At 32.1% G+C, this 8,217-nt stretch overlaps 1 non-coding gene across 1 annotated transcript; it reads left to right on the top strand.

Annotated features, from left to right (window-relative positions):
• The first annotated feature begins 216 nt into the window (after positions 1-216).
• On the top strand, positions 217-298 carry TRNAS-AGA (transfer RNA serine (anticodon AGA)). Its single transcript has one exon. It is a non-coding gene; the product is annotated as a tRNA-Ser (tRNA).
• Positions 299-8,217: the final 7,919 nt, after the last annotated feature.

Genomic DNA, 8,217 nt, shown 5'->3' with positions numbered 1-8,217 from the left:
ATATTAATGATAAACCTTAGGCACTTAAATGACATATACAATTTATGTTGCTGGTTCATGAACTTGGTGCAACTAATTAGTTTTTTCACTGGTATTATCAACTTAATTTCTCAACTTAATATTTATTCTTGCTAAAGAGAACTTTCTTATTGTGTAGGAGCAATTATAAACTTCTGTTATAGTAATTCAATATGATTAACATCTGAAGAAACAAAGGTGGACGTGCCGGAGTGGTTATCGGGCATGACTAGAAATCATGTGGGCTTTGCCCGCGCAGGTTCGAATCCTGCCGTCCACGTATTTTTTTGGACTAACATTTTCCAACATCTTGCTATCAAGTGCCTATTTCAGAAAGATGGATTTTTCAAGCTTTTAGAAAGAAAAAAGACAAGTGAGTAGAAACTATTTTCCTCAAAAAAGTACCCCCTCCGCCTCAATTTATGTGATATAATTTGACTAGACACGGAGTTTATAAAAGAAACGAAGACTTTTGAAACTTGTGGTCTAAAACAAGTCATAAATATTTGTGTGGTTGTAAATCATTTTATTAAGGGTAAAAAGGAAAGTTTTAAATTAAATTATTTCTAAATAGAGAAATGTATCATTCCTTTTTATATAGATTAAAAAGAAAAGTGTATCACATAAAGTGGGACAGAGGGAGTAACTTTTTTCAAATTTTAGAAGTTTAACCAAACAGGCTAATAAAAGTGCTCAACCAGGAGAGGTGTGGAGTGAGAAACAACATCAATATTAAAGAGTGGGAGGTTTGCAAATACTTATTATATGGTCCGTGCATAAGACTTAAATGCATAACAAAAACGTCTTTTTAATTCAAATGTATCAAATAGCTTACATATCGTGATATCACAAAACAATTAACCAATATGTTCGGGACTATTGTAATAGGAACTTTGAAGTCTGAAAATGAGATTTTGCCCAATGTAGACGTGCCAGCATGAGCTTAGACCCCACATTTTTAGTAAGGAACTACGACAAAGTGTCACCACATGTGAATAGTATTGTGCTAATAATATTAGCATAACTGAGTCGATTTATATGACACTACGATAAAATAATCCGGGCAAAAAGGGTATTGATACTTGCCGCAAGATAAATCACCTAGTTGACCTTGGGATGTTGTGTCAGTGTTGATATAATTCTCTAGATGAAATATATTGAAAAGATATGAATACGTTTAGGCATAATGTTACACCCCGTACTTTTATATGTAAAGTTTCGTCGTGAGTTAGTTGATGAAGACTTAAAACGCGAGGTTGTCGTCAAGGTCAAGGAATTATTCATGCTCATTCTTCATACATGATAGCTTGGCATCATGTTTAGTAAGTATCGGGAAGGTTGGATGTTAAGCGAATCGAAGAAATTAAGTTTGTTGAAACTTTGGGAAAATTCGGCAGAATTTCGGACAGAAATTTTGGGTCAACTTTGGGGAGTAATATCTCCTAGAATACAAGGAGTTACGGAACCCATAACCTATGCATTCATAAGTTCAGTGAGTATACTTTCCAACGCAACTGGCAGATCTGAATTCGCATATCGACGCTGGGAGTTATGGGCCGTCGAAGTGTCGACGATCCGTCGATGCACATTGACGACCCGTCAATTTTCAGGCAGTGCAGCTGATGTGTAAATGCATCTATTTCGTGATTTTTTTCATTTCAACTCACACCAAAAGACCCTAAACTCTCCCTAATACTCATCTATCCTCTCCAAACCTTTCTTTATCATCCAAGTAAGATCCGAGCCCCGAAAACCCGAGCTAGTGAAGGGGAAGTTGTTCCTAGGGTTTCTATTGAAGTTGTTGAGCTTAGGAGTTGGATTTGAAGTTTGGTTCTTGGAATTCCAGCCCCTTTAAGGTATGAATACTATTATTATCTTTGCTATTAAGTTGATTACCAAGAGTTTTAGTGATTTCAAGTGAAGGAAATATAGCTATGGAAGCGGCGAGTTAATTGAGTCAAACTAAGATTAGAGGCTGTTTTGGGAGATGTTTTGGTATGGATTTGATTATATTTTGATATGAAAGTATTGACATAAGTTATTTGTGGAGGAATTCCTTAGTTTAAAGTGAAGGAAAACATGATATGAAAGACCTACACTAGCTTGATGATGTGGTTGCCTTGAAGGCTATTTCAATTGGATTTTTGGAGAGATTTCCACTTGTTTATGTTGTTGTATATTTTTACTGTTGTTGTTGATGATGTTTTGTGTGTTGTGCACCGTTTGGGAGTTGGATTGGAGTAAGAATTATAGGGGAAATGCTGCCCGAATTCCGTTAAGTTTCATACGTACTTGAAATGGGTAGTAAGGGATGTATATGGCCTAATTGTAATTCGTGTTATCTTGGTTGTAGTGTTACAAGCTCGGGAAATAAGCATCAGACATTAGGTAGACTCCAAGGTATGTTAAGGCTAACCTTTCTTTCATTTTTGGCATGATCGTATAATATGAACGAACAAGCAAGTAAACGAGCTTCTATATTACTCTACTCTTAGAAGCACTAGGAGTACTTCAGTCCTTGATGTTCCTATACCCCAGCTATGATTGTTCCTTCTGTCCATGAGTCTTGAGATTTCTTATATTGATGATTTTAGCTCAAAGAATGTTCATTTGAGATAGTACGACCTCATGTCACTCCGAGAGTTCTATGTATTCATTTCATTTATGCATTGCATCCATATTCATATGCACATTGATCCGTGACCAGAAGGCGTTATATACGCACAATTATATTATTATATATGGAGCGGGTCGTACGTTCCTCGGCACTACTATTATATTATATATGGATCAGGCTATACGTTCCTCGGCACAATTATATTATTACATAGGGATCGGGCCGTACGTTCCTCGGCACTACTATTATATTATATATGGATCGGGCCGTACATTCCTCTGCACAATTATATTATTATATATGGATCGGGTCGTACGTTCCTCGACACTACTATTATATTATATATGGATCGGGCCGTACGTTCCTCGACACTACTATTATATTATATATATGGATCGGGTTGTACGTTCCTCGGCACTATTATATGATATATGGATCGGGTTGTACGTTCCACAGCACTATCAGTTATATTATGACCTATGCATATCATACACCCTTAGAGGTAGTTCAGTTATACAAAGTATGTAGATATTCTCTGATGTTAGCTACATATGTATTTAGATATTGAGATTACCTTTCATGTTTCAGATGTCTCTCATGACTTCTATGTACTTGTTATTCTTGTGCCTTACATACTCGGTACATTATTCGTACTGACTCCCCTATTGTTGGGGGGGGGGGGGGGGGGGGCTGCGTTCATGCCAGCAGGTTTAGGTAGACAGAGAGACGATCCAGCCCAGTAAGACTTCCCCTTAGCTGTTTGGTGCGCTCCACTTGATCCGAAGCTGCGGTCCATTTTGGTAGGCTATTTTGAGATGTATATACATGTATATGGGTATGGCGGGGCCCTGTCCCGTCCTTTCTACAGCTTTCTGTTCCATTAAAGGTCTGTAGACAGTTGTATGTAGTTGGTACATGATGTAGCCTTGTCGCCTCTTATTCTTTTGCGTACAACATATATAGCAGCCTAGTCGGCTTGCACTGTTACTTCGGTATTTTGCATCAATATATATATGAGTCAGATATGGGCCACCCTGTTATTATGTGATAGTTAAGCAAGTGTAGGGGTGTCTGGTCATTAGGGGTCAGGCACTCGTCATGACTCATCGGCTTGAGTCGTGATACATAAGGCACTGAAAATGGTTTCAATAATTTACTTTAATTGAAATGAAATTTAATGATTTTGAATATAAACGTGTGTATTCATTGTTAAAAGCTTATACGCTAATATTGATTTGCATTGGACTTATAATTGACTTTTCATTTCAAACGTTTAGAATTGTGATTTGATGCAAATGCTTCATAGTTTATATAAAAATGTTGTTTGCAATTGATTTCTAAATAAAATTTTGTCACAACTTTGAATTAGAGAGAGTCATTGATACTTATTGAGTATTATGACGGCGTAGTCAATCTTCTTTTGCCCTTCTCTACTATACATATTCCAGGATGTAGCGTGACAAGCATGATGAACATACATGCTACTAGGCTGCTATGACTCTCTTTCCAATATTTATGGTGAAGCCCCACTTCATGTTCGTGGTAGGCTGGTAGGTTGTTATTTTATTTTATTCTTTAGGGCAAATGGTCAAATTTGTCCCTAAATAATGCAAAATGGAACAAAGGATCAAAGAGTCCATATGATACAACTGGAAGATCTTAAATATGTAAAAATAAAGTAAAATGAACTTCAATTATTTTTATTGTTAGAAGCAAGGTAAACAACTACTTTATTACGTGACATACACACTTTATCATTGTGCTCGTCTGAGTTTTAAAACCTTCTATTACTGTAAGAGAAATTTTCTGTGTATTCATAACCATATGCAATGCTATCTGTGTTTCCATCAAGTAGAAGTTTGTTCCAAAATGAATGACACGTTTATATATTTGGAAATAATTTAACTTTAAATTTTTTATTTTTTCTTAATGAGCCACTTCTATAGGCACACAATGACCCAAATGATACGAGGTGTTTAAGACCACAAGTTATAAAAATCTTATATCCACACAATGTTATGACATATTTAAATCACAAGTTTCATATGTTTTTTTTTCTTCTGCTAAATTTCGTATCAACTCAAACTATGTCACGTGAGTTGAAACTAGGAAAGAATGATAAGAACTATATAGTCGCCAAAATTTGTTCCCCCCACGGTGTGCAAGAGAAATATTTGGATATACAAATAAGTGTTGTGGTAGAGTGGTATGTACTCCTTAATCCTTAATTAGAAATCTCAGTTCGAGTTATGAGCTTGAAATCACTTTTGTTCGGAAGCCTTTAACCCCAAGCCGGAACTTCTCGGTGTAATCGGATTAGAGAGTGTAATTGTGCTCCTTCAGTTACATTAAATTCCAACGTTAACCAAGTAAATATTCAACCGAAAGAACAAATCAAATTTTGTAATTACTCTGTAAACACGCCCCCAAATAAGTCTGGCATCTAAGGTTATCTTTGAAAGATAGGCTTCATGGTGAATAGCCTTTTTTGTGGCCTTGTATTTAAAAGTTGGCTGTTTTTTTCCAAAATAAGATCAGCAGGATGAAATTCGAAAGTAGCCATCTCGTCTAAGCTTAAATTTCAAAATTAAAATTTGGATAAGGTGTCAATTTCTAAATACTACGGCCATAAAAGTGGCCACATGGAGTAAAATAATAAGGAAAACTCACACAAATACAATTTTTAAAAATGATAATTAAAAAGATTACAACTACTTTATAAAAATTAAATAAATACAACTTATTTGAAATTTTAACTTTTTTAATGACAAAAATACAACTTCTTACATTCCTAAAATATTTATAATACTCAGTTTTAAGAGTTATTACCATTAATGTATATATTCACTTTTTATTTCTCTTTCTTTCAAACCGTTTTAAAAATATTTTTTTTTCTTTTGTTTCCTCCTATTTTTTTTTTTTCACTTGATGAATGCAATTATTTTTTGTGACTTAAAGAAATTTATTTAAATATATTAATATTAAGAAAAGTACATGAAAAGATATGGTTTATGGTATATGGTATAAGAAAGTACATGAAAATATATGGTATATGGTATATGAATATATACCTGATATAATATATGGTATATGGAGATATGGTATATGGTATAAGAAAAGTACATGAAAATATACCTGGATATGGTATATGGTAAATGGAGATATAGTATGAAGTATATCGATGCACTCATGCACATATATGCATAAATATAGTATGTAGTATATTATTTTTAATGTATGTTATATTAACACTATTTATGTTTGAAGGCTAAGTTCAAGGGGAAAGTGGACTTAAAGGTACATGTTTAGTATATATGGTATATGTATATTGTTTATGCCAAGTATACGTAATATTATTACCTTAATCATATTATTAATTATATTATTAATGATAGGTAGGAAAGGAGAATTTATAGGGACAAATAAAGGAAAAAATATAACCTGTGTAAATTGGTTACCATATTTATACTAAATTGACCATATCTAAAGATTTATGTATATTATTTATGTCAATTATACTTAATATTATTGCCTTCATCATATTATTAATTCTATTATTAATGATAAATAGGAAAGAAGAATTTGTAGGGACAAATAAAGAAAAAAATATAACCTGTATAAATTGTTTACCATATTTATACTAAATTGATCATATCTAAAAATTTATGTATATTATTTATGTCACTTATACTTAATTCATCATATTATTAATTATATTATTAATGATAGGTAGGAAAGGAGAATTTGTAGGATAAATTAAGAAAAGAATATAACTTGTATAAATTTGATATCTAAAGATTTTTTTTGCTTTTATCATTTATAGGATATATTTTGTAGATTCTGTAAATTAAAAAATAGTTGTAGGTATTGTAAATAGTTGTATAATTACTAGTATTTTTGTAAATTCCCCAAATAATAAATCACATCGTGATTGAGGCCACAAATAATTGCTTATTCTGGGTGAGTCATATTTCTATGACGAGTTTAAGTTATATGCACTGATAGTCATGTAAAGGTAATTACAAATAACTCAATATAATAGCATAGATCAATATAACCTAGTCTAAAAGGTAAGTAACCTGCTATAACATGTTAAATTACGCTTATCATCATTTTATTATAAAAGTGAAAAACTCCTATCTTCAAAGTTGGATTACAATTTAGCCCCTGCTGTAAATTATTAATTAAAATTTAATAAAACATAAAACATCTAATATAATAAATATTAAATAGTGATATTATAATTGCCACCCATTAAATGAAGAATTTAAATTACGTACTAAATGTGCATTCTAATTACCGAGAAGGAAATTTTCATCTTCTAATCTTAACCTTTTATCTTCTTGTTACATATATCCTTTAATCTCTTACAGAAATTAAACTTATCACCCAATTAATTAGTGATAATATCATACTACAATATACTTAAAGCTATTTCCATATCTCATTTGCAGCTAACGTTTAACATTTGACAGAAATTACTTTTATTATTAGATTGTTAAAGTGTCATTATAATGCTTGGCCAGCATTGAATGCTACTTCAGTTCTTGTAATTATTGGTTAATCAATACAAATAATAAAGAACATTACGAATTTCCAATAATTATTTTATCATGGAACCATTCCACCTCCTAAACTGAAAAACTTTTGGTTTTCTTCCGTTACTAAATTAAATAGATAAATTGTCTTATTTGATATCTTAAGTTTTGCTCACTAATCAATTTATATAAATGGACTTATAAATAAAGAGTACGTATAACCTTCTCCATTAGAAGAAGCAATAAAGGCAAGCTGCAGATTTATGCCAGGTGTGTTCATTTTTTATTTTATTTTTGGTTGCTTTCTGGTCATGAAAGTTTATATTCTCGTACATACAATTTCTTTTAAGAACCACTCTCTAATGTTATTGTTTATTCATAATTGAGGCAATGAGTTCTGGCCACACTAGATCTTTTTTGTAATACTTATTATAGAACCAAACAATTTAAAAGTTCAAATTGAAATGATGTAGTTGTACCTCCTAGGATATTGAGAGTGATCGTTATATGTAGTAGTGTATCATGCCACACAATCTAGATTACTTGATATTTAGAAACTTCTGTAATTAGCAGCAGGAATATATTTTTCAAACATTATGTATCGTGACTATACTTCAAAACTGGTCTGTATCAGTTTTTTTTTCTTGCAGAAGAGTTTTCTTTCCTGTGCTTCTTTGTCTCTTTATCCTTTACTTATCTCTTTTTTCTTTTTATTTCCTTTCAATCCAAAGAAAAAAAAAAACTCCCTATCCCTTCATTTATCTTTTTTTTTTCTGGACTAATTATCCAATTCAACTGTACTTTTTCCTTCCAAATTTAGAAGTTCTTATTACATACATGTTTTATTATTATTATTTATACCATTTTTAAAAAGTTTGTACTGATTAATAGTTGCACGTGTCCAAGGACTAGTGATATTAAAAAGTCATTACATTATCAGTACATAGAACTTAAAATTCATTGTGACAATTGTGGGAGCATGTTCTGATGTATGAATCTATACACTGAGGTACACAGAATATAAGGAAAACATGGAGATCAGAA

Source organism: Lycium barbarum, chromosome 11, assembly GCF_019175385.1.
Source record: "Lycium barbarum isolate Lr01 chromosome 11, ASM1917538v2, whole genome shotgun sequence".
NCBI classification, from domain to species: Eukaryota; Viridiplantae; Streptophyta; class Magnoliopsida; order Solanales; family Solanaceae; genus Lycium; species Lycium barbarum.
Note: the sequence above shows the minus strand (reverse complement) of the source record. Positions and strands in the feature narration are given on the sequence as shown.